At 46.8% G+C, this 10,504-nt stretch overlaps 1 long non-coding RNA gene across 1 annotated transcript in view; it reads right to left on the bottom strand.

Annotated features, from left to right (window-relative positions):
• Positions 1-9,036: 9,036 nt before the first annotated feature.
• Positions 9,037-10,504, bottom strand: part of LOC134984273 (uncharacterized) — a 410,866-nt gene continuing 409,398 nt past the window's right edge. Inside the window, exon 3 of the long non-coding RNA XR_010191725.1 lies at positions 9,037-9,130. This is a non-coding gene — a long non-coding RNA (uncharacterized LOC134984273). The remainder of the gene's footprint in view (positions 9,131-10,504) is intronic.

Below are 10,504 nucleotides of genomic sequence, written 5' to 3'. Positions count from 1 at the left end.
TGACAGTACCCCCCTTTTTAGGGTGGTCTCCGAACACCTACGCTGCTTAGTGGGATTCTTGGCATGAAAGGCACAACATAGTCTTGGAGCATGAACATCCTCTGCAGCCACCCAAGATCTTTCCTCCGGACCATATCCCCTCCAATCTATGAGATACTGGAGATGACCATACCTCTTGTGGAAGTCAAGAAACATGAACCTCGAATTCCTCATTTTGAGCAGCTTAAACCTTGGGAGGTTAAGGGAAAGCTGCCCAAAAATTATTTAGTACAAGAGGCTTCAGCAGAGAAATGTGAAAGGCATTGGGAATTTTCAAATAGGGAGGCAGTTTCACCTTGTAAGAAACAGGATTCAACACTCTTTTCATAGGATACAGACCGATGAATTTTACTTTCTGGTAGGAACTTTGAGTCTGAGGTTTCTGGTGGATATCCAAACACAATCTCCCACTTTGAGACTAGGAACAGCCCTATGTTTCCGATCAGCGTAGGTCTTTTATTTCTGGGAAGTCTTAAGTAGCGCCTTTTGAATTTGTCTCCAAATCTTAGTGAACTGACGAAAAGCGGATTCAGCAGCAGGAACCTCAAGAGGTGGGAGAGGAAGGAACTCGTGGATGAAAACTATAGTTAATTAAGAAAGGAGTGGAATTGGTAGCAGAATGATATAGGTTATTGTATGCAAACTCAGTGTCACGATCCGGGTATCTGGACGCCATTACTTACCCTTCAGATGCCTCCTAAGGCTGGCTCAGCGTTCCAGGACCGGATCCCATCTGTTATACTGATGTCCACATTCCTGCCTCCTCTCCTGTCACTCTGAGACGCGGTCACCGCAACGCCTGTTACATCCGGAATGGCGTCTCCCGCGGCCTCCGCCGCTGTTCCTGAGTTTCTACATGCAGAATGTCAGAGTGGTGATTACGTCAGCCGCGGCCTCCGCTGTGCCCGCGTGGTTAAATGTGCACTTATCAGTCTGGCGTCTCCTGTCTCCTGTGGCCGGCGCCGCCATTACTGTTTTAATTCCCACATGGATTACAAACCAAACTTCCATCCAAGTGTCTGCATGGGCGCAGCCATCTTGGATTCTGTCATCTGTTCATTTCCACCAATCTGTTGTTTGCAATGTTAATCTGCATAATTGGCTAGCCAATCCCTTCCTTGCTGCAGGTATAAGTAATCTGTGCCTGAGCAAGGAAGGCGTCAGTGCTTTGGTTGTCAAACCTAGTTCCAGTTTGTCTCTCTCCTGTGGTTGTTTTCCAGGTTCCAGCTCCTATCTCCACACTTCCACTAAAGAGACCCGCACCAGCATTCCACCTGCGGTGTAGCCCGACTCTCCTATCCTTTTAGATTCATCTGCTTCCAGCTACAGATCCACCTGCTTACAGCATCCAGCTTCCAGCAGAGGTCAGCTCTTCTTAAAGTGCCGGTACCCTTTTCTGCAGATTATCATTTATCACCGGCATTATAATTTCACTGCTCTCAAGCTCCAAACATCACTTCATATTTCATCGCTCTCAAGCTACATTTATTATTTAACTGGTTCCAGCCGGTATCCACTCCGTGCCAACATCAGTCTGGTTCCAGCCAGTACCCACAGCAACCGTTTTACCTACAGCAGCCCAGCTTTTCCTGGAACACCAGCTGGTACGATCCTGGGCTATCTCCATTGCTACAGTCGGGCCTGGTAAGGACTTTCCAACTAGAAGATTATAAGAACTATCTCACACTACCAGAGCCCTGTGGCCCTTGCCACCCTGTAGTACCCAGGAACTGTATTTATCCTCTGCTGATTTTTATGGTTTTTTTTTACTGCTGCTGTGTTACGGAGTTTGTCATAAATAAACATCATTGACTTTTACCCTGGTTGTCGTGGTCACGCCTTCGGGAAGTTCTTCTACATGTTACTTACTAGGGGTCTGATACAACCTCCCAGGTTCCGTTACATCTCAGCCCCTACAACTGAGGCTGCCTCCCGTCAGCTCAGGCCCTCAGTTGTGACACTCAGCAAATGGGAGGTAATCCATCCAGTCTTCCTGAGCAGGGGACATGAACATCCGTAAGAAAGTTTCCAGATCTTGGTCGACTCTTTCAGTCTGTCCGTCAGTCTGGGGATGGTAGGCTGAAGAGAAGTTCAACTTGATTCCTAGGACAGAGCTGAGAGCTTTCCAGAACTTGGCGACGAATTGAGGACCCTGATCAGAAACTAGTTCCTGTGGAAGGCCATGCAAATGAAAATTGTATAAGAAAAACAATTTGGATAGCTGAGGAGCAAAGGGAAGACCAGTGAGGGGTATGAAGTGAGCCATCTTCGAAAATCATTCCACAATGACCCAAATGGTGTTGTGCCCTCTGGAGACTGGCAAATTGGTTATGAAATCCATAGAGATGTGAGTCCAAGGCTTTTGAGGTGTTGGAAGTGGATGAATAGGACCCGAGGGAGATGTTCGTGGACTTTTATGTTGAACACACTTGGAACAGGCAGCTACAAATTCAAAGACATCCGTTGTAAGATGAGGCCACCAGTAGAATCGCTGAATGAACCTGAGAGTCTTAAGACCACCAGCATGACCCAAGAAAGATGATGGGTGAGCCCACGTAAGCAATTTCCTGCAAAATTTTGGTGCTACAAAAGTTCTCCTCGGAGGAGGGAGAGGAACAGTACGAGTTGAAGCAAATGAAGCCGGATTCAGAATAAATTGTTTCTCAGAGGAGAGTGAATCATCCGTTTGAAAAGAACGAGAAAGTGCATCTGTTCTTCGATTCAAGGTTCCTAGGTGGTTAAAGACTTTGAAGGAGAACCGAGAGAAGAAGAGAGCCCACCTGGCTTGCCATGGGTTTAAACAATAGGTTTAAGCCATCATAGAAGGACTTGGAGACGGGATGGGAGAAGATTCTGAATGATCAGGACTGGGGCTCAATGTTAGTTGATTAGGAAGAAGAAAAGGTCTCAAATCAGTTTGAGAGGTTTCCTGTTGAGGACGAGGTTTAGCTTTCTTATGAGTTTATATTCCAGTTCTGCCCATTCTTCAGCATAACATTATGAAGATCAGAGAACAAGGTCAGGAGGCCAGAAGCGACATAGCAGAAGTATTGAAGTGTGGAAATAGGGAGACATCAGTGAGCATAGACCCCCAGTGGCAATCGGTTACAGAAACATTGTGAGGGCAGTTGTTTATGGGTAATAGCAAGAAGATGACATCCTTGAGCGGTAAAGTAATTTATATGAGCCAGCAACTGGAGCCTGCTACTGTCCTGGACACATGGACTGTTACTGTCACGATCCGGGTATCTGGATGCCATTACCTGCCGTTCAGGTGTCTTCTGAGACTGGCCCAGCGTTCCAAGTCCGGATCTCATCTGTGTCAACACTCGGCACATCCCTCCTGTCATTCTGAGACACTACCACAGCGGCGCCATGTTTGAATCCAACATGGCGTCTCCCGTCCTCCGCGGCCTCCGCCGCCGTTGCTGCAGGTTCTCAGAGTGGTGTATCATGCCTGCCGCGGCCTTTGCTGCCCTCCACGTGTCTCAGCATATAACTGTCATCTGGCGTCTCCTGTCCTCCGCGGCCGGCGCTGCCATTATCACTATATCTGCACATTTAATTTCAAACCAGTTTTCCCTCCAGGTTCCAGCATGGGCGCAGCCATGTTGGATTTGATCACATGCTCCAATTCCTCCAATCCACCGTCTCTGGAATCTGCATAATTGCCCAGCCAATGCCTGCATTGCAGCTGGTATAAGTATTCTGTGTCTGGGCCAGATAGATGTCAGTGCTTTGAATGTCATACCTTGTTCCAGTCTCTCTCTCCTGTGGCTTGTTTCTCTAGGTTCCAGTTCCTGTCTCCAGCATCCACAAAGAGACCCGCACCTGCTCTCCATCCTGCGGTGCAGCCTGACTCTACAGTCCTCCGTGGCTGTCCAGTTTCCAGCTATCTACTATCTGCTTCCAGCAGCCAGCTTTCAACCGATTCCAGTTTCTACAAAACACCAGTGCTGATCCAGCGGATCCTATCTTACCAGCAGTATCCACTACCACCGGTAATCATCTATCAGCTATTCTGTTTCTACGCTCCTTAGCATCTCACATCATCCACTCTGTCTTTCATCACCTGGCTGGTTCCATCCAGCATCCACTCCGTGTCTTACCACCTGGCTGGTTCCATCCAGCTGATACAGCAGCTTACTCAAGTTACAGATTCACCTGTTACAACTACTGGCATGTTCCTCGGCTATCTCCACTACTACAACAAGGCCTGGTAAGGTTTTTCCATCAAAGGACTTTAACATCTGTTCTAACCTACCAGTGCTCTCAGATACCTCCTATGGTTACGTGTTCCAGGAACTGTGTTATTTGCCTCTGTCAATTGCTAAACCTTGAATGCTGTTTGTTGCTTCACGGAGTCTGTTAATAAACTTTTATTTTGAATTTTAACTTGGTTGTCATGGTCACACCTTCGGGTAATCATTCTGCACTTACATGTCCAGGGGTCTGATTAAACCTCCCAAGTTTAATTCATCTCAGCCCCTACAACTGAGGCTTCCTCCCGTCAGCCTAAACCCTCAGTTGTGACAGTTACGCCATAGCTATACTGATGCCCCAAGAGCTCTTATTGGATCTTGCGGGGATTGAGGGGAGCAGGAGGGAAAAAAACAGCAGCAGTCATACAGTATGGAGGATGTAGTCAGCACAGTCTGCCACTAGAAGGAGTTGACAGAGCAGGAGTGGGGAGGCCAGGCAATAATAATAATAATAATAATAATAAAAGCAGTTCAGGCGACCACTTACTACCAGGGAGGGCCGCAGTGGCAGAAGTCCTTGCAGGAAATCACTGAGGCTGTAGTGAAGGGCACCGATCATGGGCTGGCAGTGTCTGTAGCTCCCAGAGAAGCGGCTGGTTTCAGGAGGGCATGTGGCTATATTGCCAGTTTTCAAGATGGCACTTCTGGCAGGGAAGCCCAGATCAGAAGAAACTGGCCGGCTATGGCGGGTGAACCAGGTCAGTAATAAGGCAGGAGAGGAGAGGGTACTAGGATGCAGTGGCACAGGGTAGCGTATCTGGCTGCACAGGAACCCCACGTGTATGTCCTCTATAATTCACAGCTCTGCCAGATTCCCCCGGAGCACCATGGGTTACGAGGAGAGGGGAGATGCCCGGACACTGCTGGAGTGATGACAGGCAAGTGCTCCATGTATTCCCCGCTGCCACGACTCAGGGCTTCAACGGCCGGACAGTAGGAGAAGGCAGGCTGCGGGCGAGTGAGCTGACTAACCTGACGCGTCCCTGCTGAGACAACCAATCCCCGTAGTATGCACCCCATCAGATGCCGGGATAGCAACTCCACTCCATGTCTCCAGCAGTGGTCACCGCTGATCCCCAGTCAGACTCTCCACACGACTCCAACAGCACGGCTAGGCACAAGAGTGGACAGGGCGCACAGCCCTTGGTGAGTAGCAGTGTTACCTCGCTGAGGTCCGGTCCGCGGTGGGATCACTGCACAACTTCAGTCCGCGGCTTCAGATCCGGGTGTAGGCCGCAACCTGCAAAAGCCAAATGAATGGATCCCCGGCTCCGCAACCTTCACACCAGGGTGTCAAAACACACACAGGGGCAAGAAAGGGCACGAAAGAGCCTGTAGGACAGCTGTAAAAGGCAGAAAGGACCTATATAAGCAGGAATTCCTTTATCCTGCTTCCTGCTGCCTTTCCAGTCAGGCCACACACCCCGTGACATCATTTATTGATGTTAAAAACAAAAGTAATGTAGATTTTCGCTCCAATCTAAGACCTAAGAATCTACTTTGGGAGTCACCTCCCTTTTTTTTTAAACAGTCCCCAGCTGGACGAGGATAATTGGAATTTCATTTCTTGGAATTCTAACTTCCTACTGGGCGTAACCCAAAATTTCCATCAGCTGTTTTGGGATGTTTAAACACAGTTGCCTTAGTTTTTAACACAGGCTCTGCTGCCTCTTCTAAGGATAGAATGGCTTACATAGCACTAATTAGCTCAGATGATATGTCCACTGAGCTGAGACCTTCTGAAGTGCAATGAGTCCTCATCCTCCAACGAATCCTCATCTAAAACATGTGTAGACTGTGAAGATGTTGTATCATGTCTATGTGATTTACTTACCACCAACCTTTCAGCCTGCTTTTTTGAGAGGCTGACAACTCCCTAGGTGTATAAACCTCAGAATGAATGTTGCATGTAAAGGTTAATAGGGAAACATATCACTGGTATAGGAGCTGGTATAAACTGCTCAGCTATATTGGATAATGTCTGTGCAAAGTAGCCCAAGAAGGTTCACCAGAACCTGTGCCTGCCTCATTGTACATGTGGGTAAGCGTTGTCGCGACCCGGCGGGGAGTTGTTGGAGCGACTCTAAGGTGCGTATAAGATGCTTTATAGAAAGATCACTCAAAAAAAAAAAAATAGTAATACAATAAAATAAAATAAGAAAACTTATGGCTGTTAAAAAAACAGCAGCCCTCTGACCATGGTCCGGCTCCTGCCGCACCAAAGAACTGATTTGCCTGAGTCAGGAGGCGGGGATATATGGACAGGCCCATTGCATGCTGGGAGGCCGAATGCTTTGACCGTTTTTTGCAAATCTGCTGTCACGTCATCATATCCCAATGTTATCCTGTGGATAACCTGTGGACCCTGGCAGAGAAAGATATATATATTTAAGAGGATAGAATTTGATCGGTGTTGTTACACTGTTTTGTTGGCAGGTTACTTGATACTTTTGTCCTCATTGGTTACTATAGGTCACGTGGACGGGGTTCTCACCATGTCCCCGGACGTAGCGTGTGTTAGATGACGTCACTTTGATGCGCTGGAGTGCGCGACGGATGGCGACATGGACGATTCCACCGGATATATTAGGAGAGTGGTTGTATGTCTCTTTTGTTCTGCACCCTGATGAAAATGCCGCGAATAGAGCATTGAAACGTTGGTACACTAAACCTGCCTGGTCTATTTATTCTGAGTGCCGCCTTGTATGGATTCTACATTACGTTGCACCAACTGATGCAGCCTAGTTTGGAGGGCACCAGCTATTGATTCTTTAATATGTTCTTTAGGTTTCTTTTTCAGGTGGAACCATGGGTCCTGCACGTGATGCAACTGCCAAAAGGGAGCCATTGGTTTTGTCCGAGACCGGCATTTGTTTGTTGGTGATCCCTTGTAGACAGTGAGTAGTATCCATCTACAGTGGAAGAAGCATGGACACCAAGAATCTCAGCGGCGGAACAGTGGGTGAAGTAGATCATGACAAATCGGGACCACAGGCATTTAGGGCACCTAGCAACCACCAATAGTTCCAAACGCATCAGGAACTGCACCAGCAGTACAATGCCAGACCCAGCCAAACAGTCCCACAGTCCCAGATCTGGTGAATTGGAGGGCCACGTGAGATGTGGTGGCAGGTCAGACTGGTGCTCTGAAAACCAATCCAAGCCTTTCAGCCACTGTTCCGCCGCTGAGAGCAAACCTAAAGTTTAACACTAATGCGATAGCTGTTTGTATGGTAATTATTTTGGGCAATAGAGTAGGACCTGCAGTATAGTGGGGTCCCTTGTCGGGGGCTGCAGGCTTAAATGCACTGAGCAATACATGAACTAAAACTCCACTGTTTATTATTGTTAGTTAAAATAGTAATGCAAGACACATTTATGTAGTAAGGCTACTGGGAGACCTTAGATTGAGCAATATTGGATCTGACCATTACATTCCCTAAAGTCATAACCTCAGATCTGCACAGAGCAGGAACTATTATTCACAAGTAATTAGGAATGGGTTCATCATGAACAAGTCCACAATTACAGTCTAAAGGTTACATAATTATTTCAAGTCTACACAATTGATATTTGAGGATAAAGCCTTTAACAGAAAACACCCCTGAAGAACTCACTATTGATGAAACGCGTTGGTGACATGTAATTTGGATTTAGAGTGAATTGGAGTGGATAAGAACAAGCCCGCCCATGCAAGGGTGACAACAAGTGCAAAACGCTTGTCTTATGATTATACAGATATGTACTTGTGATAAGCTTTTACTTTGTTTTACTTGAAGTTCTAGATTCAAATTTCATTTTATACAAATTGTATTTGGTGAGCTCAGGCCTACTGTATAGCAGGAAATATTTCATACTCCACAAAAACAATACTAATTATATTATATACATACATATATACACATTTATATATAATCACTAATAATAAACTTCTGCTTGTTATTTTTAATAACATTATACTGTTGTGTGTAATAACTCTCTACATGTGATATTTGTCATTGATAGCCTTGTGTTAGAAACACCCAACTGAGAACAGGGCTGATGGCGGAGGAGGGTGTAGGATAAGAGATTGCTGTAGTGACTGAGCAATGAGAATATGTGACTTCTGTAATAAGTGTTTATTACTCACCTGTGCTGATATCTGTAGGGATCTCCTCCTCCTTACACTGCTGATCACCCCTCACATAAGTCTCTTCTTCTCCCTCTATATCTTCTGCCTTTATATCAGTCATATACGACTCTTCTTCTCTCTCTATATCTTCTGCCTTTATATCAGTCACATACGTCTCTTCTTCTCCCTCTATATCTTCTGCCTTTATATCAGTCACATACGTCTCTTCTTCTCCCTCTGTATCTTCTGCCTTTATATCAGTCACATACGTCTCTTCTTCTCCCTCTATATCTTCTGCCTTTATATCAGTCACATACGTCTCTTCTTCTCCCTCTATATCTTCTGTTTTAATATCAGTCACATACGTCTCTTCTTCTCCCTCTGTATCTTCTGCCTTTATATCAGTCACATACGTCTCTTCTTCTCCCTCTATATCTTCTGTTTTAATATCAGACAGACGTTCTACCTAAAAACAAAAAACACTATACTGACATTTGCATACAGTCAGATTAAACGGAGGTGAAACAGTATAATATAAGTGTATAATACACACAGCTCCTCTTCAGATCATATAGTGACAGTCTCTTTGGTATATTGGGGAGACACTAAATCCCACCTACCTGATCCTCCTGTGGGATCCTGTGATTCTCCTCTGTACAATCCTGGGAATACAGAGGACGGGGACATCTCTCTGGTGTATCTCTGTTACTGGGCCCATCTGTAGGAGACACACAGTGACTGAGTATAGTGTATATATGTGATTATCAGATGATGTGTGTATATAGGGGCCCCCATACCTGCTCTCCCCTGTACAATACATGACAGTCTCCTCTTACCCAGTGATGTGAGGGGCCGGTGATTCTCCATCATCACGTCCTTGTACAGACCCCTGTGTTCCTCTATATACTCCCCTTCCTGCATGGAGACATAGACAGCGACATCATGACACCTTATAGGAACCTGACACACACAGTGATACAGTCATCACCCAGACACATCCCTCGGTGATACTGAATAATGCCCCATTCCCAGCAGTCACCTCTCCAGTCACCACCCAGACACGTCCCCTGATGTTACTGTATAATGCCCCATTCCCAGCAGTCACCTCTCCAGTAATAACCCAGACACGTCCCCTGGTGTTACTGTATAATGTCCCATTCCCAGCAGTCATCTCTCCAGTCATCACCCAGACACATCCCCTGGTGTTACAGTATAATGCCCCATTCCCAGCAGTCACCTCTCCAGTAATAACCCAGACACGTCCCCTGGTGTTACTGTATAATGTCCCATTCCCAGCAGTCACCTCCCCAGGCATCACCCAGACACATCCCCTGGTGTTACTGTATAATTTCCCATTCCCAGAAGTCCCCGCTCCAGTCATCACCCAGACACGTACCCTGGTGTTACTGTATAATGTCCAATACCCAGCAGTCACCTCTCCAGTCATCACCCAGACACGTCCCCCAGAGTTACTGTATAATGTCTCATTCCCAGCAGTCACCTCTCCAGTCATCACCCAAACACATCCAGTGGGACTATGTATAATGTCCCATTCCCAGCAGTCACCTCTCCAGTCATCCCCCAAACACATCCCCCGGTGTTACTGAATAATGCCCCATTCCCAGCAGTCACCTCCCCAGTCATCACCCAGATACATCCCCTGGTGTTACTGTATAATGTCCAAATCCCAGCAGTCACCTCTCCAGTCATCAGCCAGACACATCCCTTGGTGTTACTGTATAATGCCCCATTCCCAGCAGTCACCTCTCCAGTCATCACCCAGACACATCCCCTGGCGTTACTGTATAATGTCCCATTCCCGGCAGTCACCTCTCCAGTCATCACCCAGACACGTCTCCTGGTGTTACTGCATAATGTCCCATTCCCGGCAGTCACCTCTCCAGTCATCACCCAGACACATCCCCTGGTGTTACTGTATAATGTCCCATTCCCGACAGTCACCTCTCCAGTCATCACCCAGACACGTCCCCTGGTGTTACTGTATAATGCTTCATTCCCGGCAGTCACCTCTCCAGTCATCACCCAGACACATACTCTGGTGTTACTGTATAATGACCCATTCCCAGCAGTC

The sequence above is a fragment of the Pseudophryne corroboree genome (genome assembly GCF_028390025.1).
Source record: "Pseudophryne corroboree isolate aPseCor3 chromosome 3 unlocalized genomic scaffold, aPseCor3.hap2 SUPER_3_unloc_46, whole genome shotgun sequence".
NCBI classification, from domain to species: Eukaryota; Metazoa; Chordata; class Amphibia; order Anura; family Myobatrachidae; genus Pseudophryne; species Pseudophryne corroboree.
The sequence above is the reverse complement of the archived record's forward strand: the minus strand, read 5'-3'. Positions and strand labels throughout refer to the sequence as shown.